A 19,860-nucleotide genomic window follows, 5' to 3' on the forward strand; every position below is an offset into this window, starting at 1 on the left:
TAAGAACAGATCCCAAGAAGGTAGAAGCTATTCAAAAGCTAAATAATCCCCGTAATGCGCGGGAGGTTAGTAGTCTGTTGGGTACAGCAGGATGGTACCGCAGGTTCATCCGTAATTTCGCAGAAATTTCCGCCCCTCCTACAGATACCTTGAAGAAGAGTGGGAAATTCCACGTAACCTCCGCGGCTCAGCAAGCCATAGAAACCCTGAAAACTGCACTCATGACGGCGCCCGTGTTAAACATCCAGATTTCTCACAGCGGGTGGTGTTGTTCCAGCTGGATGATCAGGGAAACCAAAGACTCATTGAATACTTCTCACAGAAGCTGAACAAATGTCAAAAGAATTACAGCGTCACAGAAAAGGAATGTCTGGCGGCCATCCTCGAAGTGAAACGATTTAGAACGTATGTCGAAATGATGGCCTTTACTATTACAACAGACCACGCCATCCTGAAGTGGCTGATGTCATTGAAGGACCTGGAAGGGCGGCTTGTTCGTTGGTCATTAAGTCTTCAGATCTATGACTTTGCTATAGAACATAGGAAGGGCTCAGAAAATGTAGTGGCTGACACTCTTTCCAGGATGATAGAGCCAATTGACTTGAAACCCTTGCTCGGGTTCGAGACGACAGAATTCGGGTACCCAGAGTACGCTGAGCTTAGGAACGAGGTATCGACCCATGAAGAACGTTTCCCAGATCTCGTTGTGGATGGATATTATGTGTTTCTGCGGTCTAAACGAGATTATGATGAACCCGAACTAGGCGAATACTCCTGGAAACTGTGGATACCGGCTAGCCTCACAAGCACTCTGATAGATCAAGCGCATAGCCCAAAAAAATAGAGCCTATGGTGGAATGGCGATAACATTGAGTTGGCTGCGTCAGAGATTTCACTGGCCGGGGATGGTTAGCCAAGTCCGAGCTTATGTTAGGGATTGTACGGTATGCAAAGAAACCAAGCCATCGAATTGCGGCCCTAAGCCCGAGATTGGTGCGGAAGTGGTCACACTTAGGCCCTTCCAGAAAATATACCTTGATTTTCTGGGAAAGTATCCGAGGTCTCGAGGAGAGAATTCATACGTGTTCATAGTATTTGATCATTTCTCGAAGTTCACACTCCTTAAGGGTATGCGGGAAGCAACCTCTGCAGGAGTAATTCGATTTTTAAGGCAAGAGGTGTTTAACAAGTTTGGGTTTCCGGAACTGTTGCATATATGATGGACGTTGATGCACTACGAGCAGTACAAACAAGTGGCCCAACGACACCAAGCACGTGCTTGTTACGCGCGGGGCCCTTCTATAAATTTGGGCAAAAATGCGAGTTCGCGAGGAAGATACAAAAAACAAATAGAGACGGGACACAAATGAAAATAAAAGAAGCAACTAAGAGTGAAGCAAATGAGTTAAAATATTAGTTTTTAATACCGGGATAGAAGATGATGTGCAAATTAAATGGTAAAGATTGTTATAATTATTACATAGAACGCGAAAGGGCTCGTGCAGACAAAAATTTTATGTACATCGTGGCAAATTTAGGGGATAATAATTTCGTGTTAGTCTAGCAGGGACATTGAAAGTTAGGCGGTTTACAAGTTCTACAGAATCAATATCACCTCTAATAAGATTTTGCATAAAAATAGTACCAAGCATTGTTCTACGATTTACAAGTGTAGGTAAATTAAGCAATAGTAATCTACTCTGATAGGAAGGTAGCCTTACGTTTTGATCCCAGTTCAAACTACGAAGGGCAAAAAGAAGAAATTTTTTTTGTACCGACTCAATACGGTCAATGTGCACTTGATATTGTGGACTCCAAACCGAAGAACAATATTCCAAAATAGGACGGACAAGGGAGGTAAATAATAATTTGGTTGTATAAGGGTCATCAAATTCTTTTGACCAACGCTTTATAAACCCAAGAACACTCATGGCCTTGTTGACAGTGGACATTATGTGGCAGTCAAATTTAAGTTTTGGGTCCAGAAGAACGCCTAAGTCATTAACGGAATATATACGGTCGAGTGACGTATTTTGAAGAGAGTAACTAACAAAAGTAGGAGTACCCCTATAAAAAGTCATAACGTTGCATTTAAGGCAGTTCAAATTTAAAAGGTTATACTCACACCATCCCTGAAAACAATCAATGTCTGACTGTAAGTTGAAACCCGCCGCTATATCGTTATATGATAAACAAAGCTTAACATCATCAGCATACATTAGTACACGAGAATGACTACCCTGAGGCACTCCAGATGTCACGTAGATCAATTTTGAAACAGCGTTCTTGAATATAACCCTCTGAGTCCTACAATTCAAATAACTTGAAATCCAAGTTAATAGCTTACATGGAAACCCAAGCTGATTTAATTTGAATAATAGAAGAGAGTGGTTGACTGAGTCAAAGGCCTTACTAAAATCTGTATATATAACGTCAGTCTGCATTTTTTTCTTAAATCCATTAATTACAATAGATGACAATTCAAGAAGGTTGGTGGTGGTCGATCTTCGCTTAACAAAACCATGATGACACGGTGATATTAGCGAGGAACATAAATGTTGCAAATGAGAAGTAATAATACGTTCAAATGCTTTAGGAATTGCCGACAATTTGGAAATACCTCTATAATTCTGTGCATCCGCCTTCGCACCCTTTTTGTGAAGTGGAATGATAAAAGAATCCTTCCAGATAGTAGGAAAAACTGATGATGAAATAGACAAATTAAAAAGTTTAAGAATCGGTTTACATATGGTTGACGCACAAAACTTAAGCACACACCCGGGGAGTCCATTTGGACCGGGAGAATAAGTTGGCGTTGTTGTTGCTAAGTCTCTTAAGAGAGAACTTTCCGTAATTTCAGGGGTAAAAATACAATTTGCTCTATTTAAGGGATTAGGGTAGTTAGAATTTTACCAAGCAGCCGAACTATAAGTAGTTTGGAAAAACTCGGCAAATAAATCAGCAATTTCAGAATCCGTCGATGCCTCCATTGAGTTAAAACGTACCGATGAAGGCAATGCCGACGACTTACGCTTGGCATTAACAAAGTTATAAAACTGCTTCGGATCATTTGAAAATTCGAATTTACATCGACTTAAATACATAGAATAGCAATGATAATTCTAGAAGACCATCTACAAAATCATGGGCGGATAGAGGTATAGCGACAAGTGAGTCAGTAGGAGAACACCAAGAGATATCAGGGAGATTAAAGTCACCCAAAACAATCAAAACGTCTCTGTTAGAAAGAAGGGATAGAACAGATTTTATGGCAGACAGATGGTGCTCATAAATTATTAAATCAGAGCCAGGTGGAATATAGGAACATGTTACAAAAATAGATATGGATTGCAAGGAAACTTTCACACTAACAAATTCAATTTCGTTATGGGTATCAAAGTAAATTTTTTCAGATGTGAGGCTAGTGGTAACGGCAATTAGCACACCGCCTCCCCTACGTGAGGAGCGATCGGTCCTATAGGCATTAAAGTTATTTGACAGAACTTCAGAGTCAGATATCTCTGGTTTCAGCCAAGTTTCCGTAAAAGCCAAAATATCTGCAGTAAATGCAGAGGAGTCAGCATAAAGCTTGGGTAGCTTCATATTTAGTCCCCTAACATTTTGATAAGCCAAAAATAAACTTTTTAGTTTTTTGGCGCAGTGGAGGGTCTGTTATTTGTTCTCGGTTTATTGGGAACAAATTCTTTTATTACTAAATCATCATTAAGCCAAAAGCTTTCAGAAAGTAGTACCTTAAACACATCTGGCGGTGCAAATATTTTAAAAGAGGATATACTACGAGCGTATGAAAATCGAAATTGTTCAACTGAAATATTCTCGGATGGGAATTTTTCACGTATAAATTCCAAAACATCCTCAGATGTAGTATCTGGGGTGAATCTAGAAACAAATAATTGCTTCCTATGAGGAACAACTGACAGTTTCTTACGTCCCCCAGCAGCAGATTGAACCACACTAAGCTGAGAGCCAGAATCGGTTCCTACTGTACCTATAGGTACGGTCGGCACCGTAGCCGGCACTGAAGATTTTTTTACCACCAGACTTCGAGAAACAGTGACTCCACCTGAATCAGCTGTATCCCTAGGCGCAGTTGGTTCGCTTACCCCAGTGTCGACAGAAACTGCTGCAGCTACCAAGTTCGGATTAGGGGAGGATACCGTGACCGTGTTAACTGCCGCTAAGCTGGCTTTTTTGCGTTTAGGCGACTCAGTTAGTAATTTTTTATTATTAAATTGGGCACAAACAGAATTGAACCCCTCATTGAGCTGTTTAAAAGCACCTGAGAGATTCAAAAGGCTGTCTCGAGTCTGCTTCATAAAGCCGCTCATCTCAACAACCATTTCCTTGCAGGATCCACATGACCACATGAGACCAGAATTCAGATCAATGAAGTCTTTGACTCTGCCAGTAAATCCTGCGCATTTAACGTGCATCATCGATTCGCAGATCCAGCAGAAAATAAAAGGGTCTTTAGTCGAAGCCGAAAGAGTACAATTTTTCTTACAGCAGACAAGAGCCATTTTAGGAGATGAAATAAAAATAAAATAAAATATGAAAAATACCTTAAGTAAATTTGGCACTGGGATCAAATTCCAAAAACAAAGGCACAAAACACGAAAAAAAATAAGAGCGCGAGATCGCGTTTTAGTTTAAATGTAAGAGAGCACGAGAGAATAAATCTTCTATCGACTGAGCGTTGCTTGTGGGACACTGACAACTTTACGCACGAACAGTTACAATGTAAAGCAAGCAAGAGAGAGAGAATAAGAGAAAAGCACTCCAAAAATCTACCAGAAAATCGGCAGGTTCCAAGAGAGTTTAAATTACAGTTGTAATATAGAGCGGGAGAGAGAGTGGGAATAAAAGAGTTTTAGCAAGATTAGTGAGTGTAAAATTACACTAACAAAGCTAGGAGACTAAACAAATCTAATAGAAATGTTACAATATCTATAACCACATACCCGTTTAATGGGGGATCAAGTCAAAAACACTAACACAACTATTAGGCTAAGCTTTGTTAAAAAACAGACACAAGAAACTCGCAAAAAATCACCGAAAAAGACAAAAACTCAGAGCACAAAAGTAAACACATCTGTTCACAAGCGACGCTAAATCGACATTTCGACAACGGGAAACAATTTGTTTCCAAGCAGTTCTCGAAATTTCTGAAGGAATATGGAGTTTACGCCTCAATCAAACGCAGCGGAAAGAGTCAGCCAGCCTGTTTTAAATGCAATTCGAGCCTATTTAGAGCACGATAACCAAGACTGGGATCTGCATCTGTCGGAGACTGAGTGTGCACTCAGAGGAGCGGTTCATCAGGCTACTGGAGTATCTCCATACTTCGCGCTGTTTGGGCAAAATATGTTCACCAACGGGGCAGATTCGTTTAAAGGCGTTAGAAGACAACGAGCTTTATGTCCTGCCAAGAGAATCGAGGATCGCCCTGATGCGTGAAGAAATCCGGAGCAATTCACACAAGGCATACGAAAGAAGCGCAGCTGTGTACAATCGGAGGTCACGAAATGTACGATTCGCAGTCGGACAGGAGGTATACAGGAAGAACTTTATCTTGAGTAATTTCTTCCAGAACTACAATGCAAATTTCGCGAAGAAATTTGTTAAATGCCGAATCAAGCCAAGGATAGGAAACAAAATGTATGAGACCGAGACATTTCAAGGGAAACCTAGTGGAATATATCACGCGAAGGATGTGAAGCAGTAAGAACGGACCTACAAGCGACTCACGACGAGCACTGGAAGAGAAGGTGTCGGTGATGAAAGTTTGCTGCGATTATGTCTCACCTGGCTCCAGCGACGAGATTCCAAGTCCATTAGTGGCCATCCACCCAAAACCAAAACAAACACAATCGGATGTCCAACTGGGGAAGAAGAAGCCATCTTAACAAGCTGATCGGTAGTGTATGTGGGTGTGATCCCTCGTTGGGCCTTGTCCTGATGTCCCAAAATGATTCTACCAGATGTTTGGTAGATGTCCATAGGAGGGAAGTCTTCTATATTTTACTAGCGTTTCGGAAAAACAAGCATCCGAAACGCTAGTTCGGTTGTTATGTCGACATCCCTCAGTAATCTATTAATCGGGAAAACCAGGGATGCAAAGTGGGCTTAGAGTCCAGTTATGGGCTACGTGAAAAATGGAGTCGGTTGGGGGCGAATTCAAATTCAAACCGGACGAATGTAGGTTATAGGGACATTGATCCAGAATGCCGGGAACAGAGGTTCGTAATCTGCATGGGTTGGCGGAAGGAAAATGGCCGACACTAGATCAGTTCGGATTTGGTGTCGCCGGCACGTAGTCACAGCGGGTTCATTCAAATAGCAACCTCCTTACAGCAGTCGCGGTGTTCAAGTGGCAATCAGCTTCAAGACATTTTAAATCAAAATGTCGATCGCAGTGCCGTCGATTAAAACGGAGTTATCCCGCTCATTGAAAGATTTCGCCGGTCGCTGACGCTGAAGAACGGTCTCCGAAGCCGGACTGGCCAAGACCCTATGGTGAGTGCGTTCCGGTTAGTGGGGGAAGAAAAAGGCCAATTAGGAATCCCGTTTCAGGCCAGCCGGGAGGAGACGAGGAAGGTAGTGGCCAGGTTCCATTAGTTAGGGCCTGGCCAATTTTTTTTTGGAGCTACCCCGGTTTCTCAGCCGAAGGTTACGAAATCGGCGGATCCGGTGCCTCCAGCCGACAGCCACTTGGAGGAACCCGTCGTGCCTGCCAGAATTTATCCTCGCGCTTGGTTAATTTATTCCGGAAAGAGACGTAATCCTGTCCAGAATTCGGTGGAGTGACTCGATCGAGCGTAGCAGCACGTGGTGGAGTTGCGTCACCAACCGGAGCTGGAAGAGATCGGCGGCTTGGCGCGGAACAGCTCTTTTTTAATTATGTTGCGTCGTCCATTAATTTAGCTATTTATTTATTTAATTATTTATATTTCTTTTGTATGTGGCGATCATGTTTTCTGCCATCTGGCATCGCTGAAAACTCCTCAGAATAGATGGGTATCTAAAAAACCTCTCTGGTCACACTCCCTTATGGACCACGCTAAAAAAGCCAACTAAGAAAAGAGATCTCAATTTTGAACAATCACTCAGTTAAAACAAAGTATAAAATATATATTATAATCTAAGCATTCAAGTTCTGTGTTTCACTTAAGTGCAGGACTTACCTTGGTTTGAAGACAACCCATAATTGGTGACCCTAGACGATTCAAACATCTGCAATCAAAGCGAACGCACCTTGACTGTGTGCAGTATCACAGCAAAACACCCAACACGTTTCACAGGAGGATCGCATCACACAGTTGATTAAACGCCTGGATGACAATGAAAAGATGCTACAGCAGATCAACAACAAGCTAAGCTCCTTGGCACCACCAATCAGCAACGTGGTCGGAGCTACAATCGATCGCCCAGCAACAACAGCTTCCGGAGTAACACACCATCCAGGGACAATTCTAACCCTCAATTTAGCTGGTACCACAATAAGTACGCGAACAGTGCCCAACGTTGCATCCAACCGTGCTCTTTCCATGCCAACAACAGTTCAAAAAACTAGGCTCCACCGTTGGAAATCAAAAGGGCAGCTCCGACGGTCATAACGCAAATGCCTCACAATGCTACCTATTGTACAAAGTAAACATCTGCAGAATTTCATCCTCCAACCGACTCTTCGTTCCGGACTCCAAATCGGGTAAAAGTTTTCTCATCGACACTGGAGCTGACGTATCTGTTATACCACTAAAAACAATTAATCGAGACATCAAAGCTAATAATAACCAAACACTATTCGCAGCCAATGGAACAGCAATCCATGCATATGGTACCACCCCCCTTACGCTGGATCTCGGCTTGCGCCGCCCTTTCACATGGATTTTTGCCGTAGCCGATACGAAAATCCAAATCATTGGCTCAGACTTCTTGCAGCACTTAAATCTCCTGGTTGATCTTAAAAACTTGAAGTTACGCCTATCATGCTGCGGTATATTTAGCCAACAATCAATTGCGGAGATAAGGACATATAACATTCCCTGCGAATTCTCCAAGCTACTGGAAGAATTTAAGGACATCACACAGCTTAACTCATCTCCTCCTCAAGCAACAACCGCCAACGTCACACACTTCATTGAAACCAAAGGCTCTCCACCATTCGCTAGGCCCAAAAGACTTACTCCAGAAAAATTCCAAGCAGCAAGAAAAGAGTTCCAGTATCTGCTCAACCTCGGCGTTTGCCGCGCATCAAAAAGCCCTTACGCCTCCCCGTTACACATGGTTCGTAAGGCTACTGGTGATTGGCGTCCTTGCGGCGATTACCGAGCTCTCAATGCCAAAACCACCCAAGATTGGTATCCCTTACCACACATACAAGACTGAACTCACATATTTTTCGGGAAGCACGGATTTTCAAAACTCGATCTAGGCCGAGCATACCATCAAATTCCCATCGAGACTCGGGAAATTCCCAAAACGGCCATAACTACTGCTTTCGGATTATTCGAATTCACCCACATGACATCGCGGTTGCATCATTTAACATGGAGCAGCACCAACTTCACCTCTGCAAAGTATTTGAACGACTGCGCCAATTCAACCTCACCATAAATTCAGCTTATTGTAGTTTCGGAAAGAAGTTGATCGATATCTTGGGCAATCATATCGATTTAAACGGCATTAAACCACTGCCAGAGACAGTAAGGGCCATTTTGGATTTCCCTCTGCCCAAAGTCGCAAAGGAGCTACGCAGGTTCTTGGCAATGATTAACTTCTACAGAAGACTCTTGCCAAATGCAATTCAACATCAGGCACCGCTAAACCAACTTATCCCTGGAAATAAGAAGAATGATTTAACTCCAATCACTTGGACTGCAGCCACCATCAACGATTTCGACGAATGTAAGCGAACTCTTGCAGAGGCAACATTACTTGTACACCCAGAACCCTCTGTGCCATTTTCTCTCTGCACAGATGCAAGCGATTTCGCAGTTGGATCAGTACTACATCAAGTCGTGGACGGCCAGTTCCAACCAATTGGATTTTTCAGTGTAAAATTAACTAAAAACGCAACGCAAGTATAGCACATATGATCGAGAGCTGCTCGCTATATACCTCAGCATCAGACACTTTCGCGACATGCTAAAAGGAAGAACGTTTGACATTCGCACAGACCATAAACCTTTGGTATCCAAAAACCAGAAAAAGCCTCCCCACGGCAACTTCGACAATTGGATTTCACTAGCCAATTTACTACTTCTATCGTGCATGTACCTGGAATTGAAAACACTACCGCTGACACGCTTTCCCACATCTCAACCATCAAACGAGAAATTATCGACTACAACCAACTCAGCATCGCAAATGCAAGTTGCGAAGAACTTAAACGGCTACGACAACAACACTGCATTGAAGTTGAAGTCATTCAGCATTCCCAACTCTAACAATTCAATAGTTTGCGATTTATCCACTTCCAGCGTGCGACTTTTTGTTCCAGAGCCTCTAAGGAAGAACGTCATCAGAAAACTACACAACATTTCTCACGGTGGAGTTGGATCAAAGATAAAATTGATCAAGCAACGCTTCGTATGGCCCTCAATGTACAAGGAGATTTCTCAATTTGTAAAACACTGTAAACCTTGCCAAAAATCGCCGCTGCAGCAGTTTACGCTCCCGCTCTCCTGCGCTGTTCCCAGCTCCCTCCATGAAGTCTCCGCTGCGCTTTGGAGCGCAGAGCGAAGCTTAGACTTAGTTAGTTCGATTTTGGAGTTCAATAGAAATAAACCGCGGTCGCACCCCCGCCCACTATTACCAGTTAACTTTTGTGCGTAACTTCTTTTCGGTTAAGGGGCGCTTCGCGCAGCGTGTGTTTTCTCCCCTACAGCGACCACAAACAGATCGCCGCATCCAACGCCCGTCAGCCGCACCAGCAGCCCTACGCCGAAGCCCACCGCAGCAGCCCGCCGACGCCGCCAGTTTCCCGCCGTCGCCTCCCACGCCATTCCACCAGCGCCGTACCCCGCTACCCCCCGGCGCACATTTTGGTCCTTCGAGCCGGATAAGATAAGTAAAGCTTTTTCGTCTCATTAATTGCCGGTCTGCACTCAGCCACTCGAAAATATAATTCGTTTGACTTTCTGTACGATTTGTCAAAAATTCAAGTCCGATTAAATCCGACAACGGCAATGAATAAATTACTTCGCCATTTTTTTCTTCGATTTTCCTTTTGCAACGTTCGGCCATATTGCCAATTTTTTCCGACTCCTTATTTAATTGCATTTGGCCGCTCAGCCATACATACATACACTTGTATAAAATCGAGAAAAAATATTCCAAGCTTAGAGAAAATATTGTGCAAATACAAGCCAAGCATACAGTGAGAATTATTTAATTTCCAGTGATCTGCCAATTCAGGTCCCCAAAACCTTCCAAGATTTTCTCACTGTATATCCGCAGCCGCTAAAGAACTTGCACATATTTTTTCGTTTTTCCAAATACGGTCCACATACAAATAAATCGAAAACGTCCACAACAACACATACCCCGCCGGCAATAATTATTTAATAAATTTAAAACCGGCGAAAATTACATACATACAAATATCTACATGCATACAAATATCTACATCCATACAAATATCTACATCCATACAAATATCTACATCCCTACAAATATCTACATCCATACAAATATCTACATCCATACCAATATCTATATAGTAAAGTGTTGATATTTATTTGAGTCGAACTAATGTCCCGTCAGTTGACTAAGGACAACGCCAAGTTGAATTAATAAACGAATATTTAGGTTCACGTCTTTATTCAGATGATCTCAGCTTAAGACTGAATTATTGTGACAAAAATCTTACTTCTACTGCCCTTTGTTTACATAAGTTGGGGAGCGAGATCGCCCGCTTGGGATATTGATTGTACATAACAATTTGAGAGTGAGAGTGCCATTCAGAGAGCGGGACTTAGTCATTTAGAGAATTGTTTATGTTATTGAGAAGCCGCATTGCCTGCTCCGGATGTGGATTGTTAACATTGGTTCAGCGTGGGATCGCCTACGCTGCAGATTCTTATTTCTTGGTACATAACGGAATTTGTGAATATGTCACTTCCCTCCCCTTAAAAGGGTTGCCTATGCTTGGGCTGGCATTTCAGGGTACAATGCAGGCAACTGGTTTTGTGGCGGTTCTATTTCTTGTTGTGGTTCTTGATTATTTTTTGCTTGTTTTCTAAATTTTGTATATAAAAAGGTAAGTGGATTTAGTGTAAACAATTTTGATAGGACAACAAAAATAATGAGAACGATAACTACTAATATTATAAATACGTAAAGTGTGGTATTATTTTCTGAAATTAGTTTTATAACGTCATTATGTTCTACTATTTTTATCTTAGTTACATTAATCGGTGAATACAATGCTGTTAAATCAAATTCTGGACTTAATGAATTTTCGCTTAAAATAACATTTCCAATTTTAACTCTACATTGTTTTATTCTAATAATTTTGCTACCATTTATTTTTATATCGCCATTTAATTCTTGACAATTTTGTTCGATTGTAGTTTCAGTTAGATTCCATGTAAGTATAATATTTGGTTCAACGTATTGAATCATTTCCTTTGAAGGAGTTGGTATAAAATTACAAATTGGATTTTTACGCTTAATTATATTTTTAATGCATTCATTATTAACTTCTTTATTGTCTTGATTATAAATTTTATTCTCATCTTCAAAATATGATTGTTGATCTGAATAGTCTAACTGATACCCATTATGGTCGGGATAAGGAATTATTTTAATAGTGTTAATGGTTTTGTGGTTAATAGGGATATGTGAAATAAGAAGTAATTCGTTATTTTTGTAGTCAATCCACGTTGATGTTTTGATTACAAGTATATTTTGGCTGTTAATGCGTTTTAGTTTGTCGTAATTGAGTAACTTTGGGTTAAAAAGTCCAGGACGTGAAAGTTGCATGCCCATTTCGATGTCTTCAATGTACTCAATAAATTGCATGAGTTCATAAACAAGTGTGTCAATACTGTGCTGTTATTTTCGTAGTTAGTAAGTCCTGCATTCACAAACTTTACGACATCATTTAATTTATGAAGTTGAATTGAATTTTCTGCAATTATTTCTATTTTTTGTTAATTTTTACCCTATCATTTTCAACAAGTGTGCCAAAAAGAAATTTAAAAGATGAACCTATTATGTCAAATAGTCCACGTTTCTGCCTATTTTGCTGATGAATAGTTATACCATTTAATTCTTTTAGTAGTTTGTTGTACAAATATTTCATTCTGGGCGAGTCTTTGATTTTGTTACCAAAAGATTCAGTGATAATATTGATTTCTGTTAAATTAATTCTTAAACAGTGATGTTCATATACTACCGGTATTTGAATTGGAAGGCTTGAGAAGAGTAAATAGCCAAGGTCGGAATCTGTGTTGGTTATTTGAATTTGTTGAGTGTGGCCCGTGGTGAATAACAGAAATAACATCATTGTACAGAAGGTTCCTGTGGAAGTTTAACGGCATTAGTTTTCTTTTGTTTCTTAAATTGTGTTTTGTAGTATTGGGTTTCCCTATTTCGATTAATAATTTTGTAATGGTCTTCGTCTATTTTTTCTACTTTTTTATTTGGCTTAAATGGATTTTCTAATGTCAATGTTAAATTCTTGTCGATCTTCATTTATTTTATCTATTTTCCTTTCTTTAATATTTTGAGTGTTTAATATTGGATGTCCAGCGTATAAGAAAATTTGAGCAGGTGTTTGTCCAGTGGTGTCTTGTTTTGTTTTATGGTTGTATGTGTAAAGAATTGTCTCTATCTTGCTTAATTTTACTTCTTCATCATCGGATGAGTTGATTATTCGGATTTTTTCATTTATTGTCTTATGTAGTCTTTCAACGTTTGCTTCACCGGTTTTTGCCGTGTTAAGTTGTAATACAATTCCTTCTGCTTCAAGCCATCGCTTTAAAGTCAAGCTGGTGAAAGCTCCGTCTCTGTCTGCCTTTAGTAATTTGGGTTTACCTAACTGATTAAAAATGCGCATTAGAGCGTTCCTGCATTCTATCCAATCCTTTGTTTTAATATGTTCAAGTGTAGCGAATTTAGAATAAATGTCGATGCAACTGATGTAATGTTTTCCCTCAGATGAATAAATATCTACCACAAATTTGTCTCGACAATGTTCAGGGTTGGGTGTGATTTTAAAAGGCATTTTGATATTTCTGTGTTCTGTTTTAGCCAAATTGCATATGTTGCATTCATTTATTATATTCTGAATTTATAGTTGGCTATTTGGAAAAAAGTGATTTTCTTTGAATAATTTAGTCATTTTCTGTATACCTGAATGTAAAAGTTTTTCATGTGATTGAAGTATAATTTCTTTGAATTCGGCGTATGAACAAACATTCTTTAATAAGTGAAGGCTGCGAATTACTTTAGTGTAAGTGGTATTAATAATTTCTCTGTGTGCTCTTTGAATGATTTCAAAATCTACGTCGCTTTCAATATGAATGGTAATGTTTCTATGAATAAAATGATCAAGTAAAATTTGTTTGGCCTTGTCGAGTGTCATTACATTATATTGTATTGTGGTAATGGAGTTACCGAATATTGTTGAATGCTCTACTTTATTGTTATCGGATTTAATGAAAATTATTTGTTTTTTGAAATAGTTTATTGGTTTTTCTGTTAAATGAATTAGGTTACTATTATCTTCTTCTGCACTATATTGAGTAACTTCACTGTGGTGATTTTCTTCAATTTTAATTCTTGATAATGCATCGGCAACTGAATTTTCTTTCCCTTTAATATAGTCGATTTTAAATTGGTATTCGTTTAACTTGGCTCTCCATCTTTGTAACTTGGCATATGGTTCTTTTAAGGTATGCAGCCATCTAAGAGGTTGATGGTCACTAGCAATGAGAAAATGTCGTCCTAGTAAATAATGTCGAAAAGTTTTAGTGGCCCAAACAATGGCGAGTAATACTTTTTCGATGGCACTGTAATTTAATTCATGTTCATTAAGTGTTCTGCTAATAAAGGATTTAGGATTTTAAGAAAGTACGGCTCCAGGGGCTAGATTACTGGCATCTGTGGTTAAAGTGAATTTTTTTTCGAAATCGGATAATTGGAGAATTGGTTCTCTTATTATTAAAGTTTTAAGTTTTTTGAATGCTTCTATGTAGTCGAGATTTTGTGTATCTATTTTTGCTCCTTTTTTTAAACATTTGGTTTTGCTATGTCTGCGTAGTTTGGGATAAATTTACGATAATATCCGGTTAATCCAAGGAAAGCTCTGATCTCTTTTACTTTTGTTGGAATTGGATATGAAACTATGGCTTTAACCTTAAGGGGGTTTGGTTTTCTACCATTGGGAGTTACGATGTGACCAAGAAAACTAGCTTCTTTTTTAAAGAATTCACATTTGTCTAACTGCAACTTCAAATTTGCTTCTACAAGTTTGGAAAAAAACTAGCTGTAATGAATTTAAATGTTCGGTAAGGGATGTGGAAAAAATTATGATGTCATCTAAATACACTAAACAGTGTTTATTGAGCAACGGTCGAAGGATATTATTCATGCACCTTTGAAAAGTAGCAGGTGCATTTCTAAGGCCAAATGGCATTCGAAGGTATTCGTAATGACCGCTTTTGGTGGAAAATGCAGTTTTAGGTATTGATTCTGAGTCCATTTCTATTTGATGAAATCCCTTTGCCAAATCGATAGTTGTAAAATATTGGCATTTACCTAGTTTACCAAGGATTTCGTCCATGTTTGGTATTGGATATCTGTCGGGAATAGTTATTTCATTTAGCTTTCTATAATCAATTACTACTCTATACTTAATTTTTCCAGAAGCATCAGTTTTTTTGGGTACTACCCAGGTAGGACTATTGTATGGTGAATTACTTTCCCTAATTAATCCCTGATTAAGCATTTCCTGTACTTGGTTATCGACTTCAATTTCGTGCGCTTGAGCAAGTGGGTACTGTTTTGAATAAATTGGGGATTTATGTGTTGTATTTAGTACGTGTTTAATGGTATTTGTAAATTTTAGATTGTCTCCTTCTTCAAATTGAAGATTTTTGAATTTATTTAATAAACCTTTCAACCTTGAAGTTTCCTCCTGATTAAGGTGACCTAATCGAAACAATCCAAAATCAATTTTTTTTATTGATTCCTGAGGTGATTTTGGTTCTATTGCCTTTTGGATATACAAATTTTGGTTTTTTTCTGATTTTGAAGTAATTAATTTATATGTTTTATCAAAATGGGTAACTGTGCTATTTTTGTAATTTATAATTAAATGTGCATTTTTCAACAATTTTCTGCCAATTAGTATATCATAATTATTAGAAAAATTGTGTACATAAAATTGTTCATTTGTTTTAAAAATACTATTGCCGGGTAACATAATTAAATTGTTCAATGTAATAGGGCCATTTGATGTCAAAACTTCGCATATAGTATTTGGAATAGGAAGACAAAATATATTTTTATTGATCATATTTATTGTGGATCCTGTGTCTATAAGGCAATTGTATGTGCAACCTTTGTATGCTATTTCTATGTATTGGTGTTGTCCGAAAATTTTCGTTTGGTTCTGAGCTATTTTGATTTTGTTCATCTTTATTTTCGGTGTATTGTACCTGTTGTTGCTGTTGTTGTTCATTAATCAACCTATGGTATTGATTGTGGTCATAATACTGTTGTTCATAATAATTAGGTTGTATTTCTTCGTATTCGTGTTCGTGTGCGTCTTGAAATATCAATTCGTCAATAGACATTTTGGTTTGTTCACTGTCCGATGGTCTTAGTCGTTTGGTAACCGGGAAGTTAATATTTTTAGATGTGGAGGGTTGTTGTTGTTGAGGGTATGTATTTCCTTTACAATGTGCTGTTTGAGGATTTTGAATTTTATTTGAATATTGTGGGAAAGGATTTTTGTGAGTAAATGGTTGTGTGTTCATGTATTGGTTGGGTCCGAAATGATTTGGCCACATAGTTTGGTTGTTAGGTATCTGTTGTGTATAGGTGGGTCTAAACGATTGCGTGTATTGATTAAAATTAGGTTGGAATGGTTGAGAATATTGTGGGTAATTTGGTCGATATTGGGTTTGTGTATTTGTATTGAATTTGTGTGGTTTAGAATTCTGATTAGGGTTTGAGTTTTTATTACGATTTTCTGGAATTTTATTTAATACAAAATTAACATGTTCTTCATATATTCCCTCATTTTGTGCGATAGTGATTAATGATCTTAAGTCTGCAATGTCATGATGAGCCAAAATAGTGAATAATTGTATTGGTAATTTTCTGATCAATATTTTAATGGAATCTTTAATCTCCTGAAGATAAATAAGAAAATCTGGCTTGTTACCTTCTAGATGCAATTTCGAAATTAGTACTTGACGTCGTCTTTCTGCTTCTTCGCAGAATGCTCTCAGATTTCCCTTGTAAGGTGTCTCCCTGAAGTTCTCCAGTAGTTTGTAGTTCGGTGTTTGGGGTTTAAATTCTGCAACTAGTCTCGATCTAAGGGTAGGCCAATCTTCAATGTTCGGAAGGCCCAATGATCGTGTTACGTGTCCGTCCAAGTTTCTTTCGATGGCTCCAAGAAGAATCCTCTGTTGTCGCACATCATTAGTTTGGTAGAGTGAAATTACATAGTCCACTCTGCTGACGAAAGTGTAGAGAGTTTCTGGATCACCCTTAAATGGCATGATGTCTTTTAGCTGCCGACGAGCTTCAGCAAGGTTGTTGTCGCTTAGTGCAACGACTTGGAGTGCGGCGATAACTGGTTGTGCCATTGTTATAGTAAATTTGTTGTTATAGTAAAATAAAAATGTAGTTTAGTTTATTTTTGATTTCACTTTTTAAAGTTGAAGTGTTTGTTTAAATTAATTTTCTTAATATTTGTTGTTATTAACTGTTAGGTGCCGGTGGACTTGTTCTGTTTTTGTTTTGTTTTTATTTTTAATTTTATTCTTCCACCTTTTGTTGGACAACCGAATTGGAATTATAATCCAAGTTGAAGGGTTTTAAAATGTTTTGCGTAATTATTGTTCGAGAACTGAATTATAAAATTTAATTTATTTTTCACTCGAGGTTCTTTTTTTTCGGATACTTTTTGTATCCTACCGACTGCGCCAGTAAAGTGTTGATATTTATTTAAGTCGAACTAATGTCCCGTCAGTTGACTAAGGACAACGCCAAGTTGAATTAATAAACGAATATTTAGGTTCACGTCTTTATTCAGATGATCTCAGCTTAAGACTGAATTATTGTGACAAAAATCTTACTTCTACTGCCCTTTGTTTACATAAGTTGGGGAGCGAGATCGCCCGCTTGGGATATTGATTGTACATCATAATTTGAGAGTGAGAGTGCCATTCAAAGAGAGGGACATAGTCATTTAGAGAATTGTTTATGTTATTGAGAAGCCGCATTGCCTGCTCCGGATTTGGATTGTTTACATTGGTTTAGCGTGAGATCGCCTACGCTGCAGATTCTTATTTCTTGGTACATAATGGTATTTGTGAATGTGTTACTATATACATTCACATATAATTTTTAACTCCGCCATCCCGTTCCGACTAATTAAAGTTTTCCGTCGGCCATCCGGTCAAAAATAATAAAATAAAAATTACACCAACCGACGTGAAAATTTTTTTTGGTCATTGTGTTTTATTTACCATCAAACATTTTAGTATTTTTTTCGGTATTTGGTATTTACTCCGTAAAATTTATTTTATTTAAACGAGAAAAACACCAGCACTCCACCGCATGCATAGCATCCTCCGTCCACCAATTTTTTTGGTATATATTTTTAATATTTTTCCCTCGGAATATTAAATCAAATTAATGCAATACTCCAATATTAAATAATCAACCGATCGCATCCTCCAGCCAACAACTTATTGGCATAATTAGGTATTTTTTCTTCATTCAGAAGTTTAAGTAAAGGCGAAATATTACAATTACTCCATCGGGGACTATATATTAACACATAGTTGGTATTTTTCCCCCTCAATTTATCCAAACGCAAAAAATACCAGCAAAATTATACCAAACTTGATCCCAATCATAATACATATACAGAAAGGGTTAAATATTATAGTATTACTTCTCAACGGGTGATATTCGAACTCCTTACTCACCGTTCCTAATCCGTATCATTGGGTTTAATTCCGCAAAGTAACCAGGTCGGTACTTGCTTCCAATTTCTATTTCTCCGATCCACTACTTTTTTGTGTCGACACCTCGTTCCACTGTTCCCGAAGTGGGCCAGGTTTCCTATTTCTCCGACATAAACAAAGGCGATCAGATTCTGACCCAAAAAAAAAAGAAAGGTCATTTCTTTTAAATGTCCGTTGGAAGTGATAACAACAAGTTGTCTATTCCACCTGCCGTAGTCCCAGGCATATCCGTAGATCCGCCCACACCCGAACTAACCGCCAAGACCTCGTCGCCCCGAAAAAGGGCCAAAATGGCACTCACACCTTCCCAAATCGCTCTTAGCCAATTTACTGAGGTCTGAGATCGGCTGAGTGAGTTTGAATCCAGAGCAAACACTCCTTCGCCGATCCCTCCTACTCTGTCCATGCTGAACATCCGCCGCGAAGAAATACGCGCGTTATGGGACCGCATCAAAGCAGAATACGATGAATGCACCGGGTGCATAGCAGCAGCCGGAGACAGTGCAGCTGATAGTTTGCCAGTTCTCAAGGTTAAATACGGCTACTGCTATTCCGTTTACGAGAGATGTGGGGCTCAGATCGCGGATATGATAGCCCAGGCTCCCCAAGTTCAAGCTGTTCCTACCCAGACTTACATTTCCTCTGGATGTCGGCTTCCTCCGTGCGATACCGAGGTTTTCACCGGAGATTATCTGCGGTGGCCGTCCTTTAGGGATCTGTTTACGGCCATTTATATAAACAATCCAAGGCTGACGCCAGTCGAAAAACTGTTTCATCTAAATGCCAAAACAAGCGGCGATGCACACACGATAGTGTCAAACTCCCCCCTTACTAACGACGGCTTTCGCTCAGCTTGGGCTAACCTAACTTAGCGTAAAAATACTTTTCAATGTGCAGTCCGTTAATCAGGAATCTGGGTCAGCTATCCGTGAGCTTCAACGCACCATCCAGGGTTGCCTCACGGCTTTAGAAATGTCCGGAATTTAAACCGAAAATTGGGATTGCCTCTTAGTGTACATGTGCTCCTCCAAACTTCCTAAACTCACGCTATCCTTGTGAGAACAGTCCCTGCACAATAAGACAGAGATTCCGACGTGGCAGGAACTGAACGCCTTCCTTACGGAGCGTCACCGGACCTTAGAAGCCAAAGACGACGTACGGCCGACAGGCTCGAGTCAATCTCTGCCAAAAACATCCGCCCCCACTGCAGCGCCTCGAAGAATAAATTCTTACGAGACAAGGGTAGCACCCAAGCCAGAAGGATGTAACCTTTGTAAGAAGGAAAACCATCCTGTCCGCACATGTGCACGTTTTCTCCAGATGACGGTAGACGAGCGGTCGGCATATATAAAGAGGAAGCAGCTGTGTCTGAACTGCTTCGCACGAGAGCATCAGCTGCGTGATTGTGAAAGCACTCATAGCTGCTTTACGTGCCGCGGCCGCCATCACACCTTACTACACAGAGGCAACTCCTCCCAATCGCCTTCGAATCCCGCCCCAAGACCCAGATCAAGACCAAGTACACCAGTTGCCACCGCTTCCCGGTCCACGGACTCTACAGTCCAAAATAACTTCGCGACGGGGTATAGATCCGTCTTGCTGGGCACCGCCATAATTGACA

The sequence above is a fragment of the Drosophila subpulchrella genome, unplaced genomic scaffold (assembly GCF_014743375.2).
Source record: "Drosophila subpulchrella strain 33 F10 #4 breed RU33 unplaced genomic scaffold, RU_Dsub_v1.1 Primary Assembly Seq35, whole genome shotgun sequence".
Classification (NCBI taxonomy): Eukaryota; Metazoa; Arthropoda; class Insecta; order Diptera; family Drosophilidae; genus Drosophila; species Drosophila subpulchrella.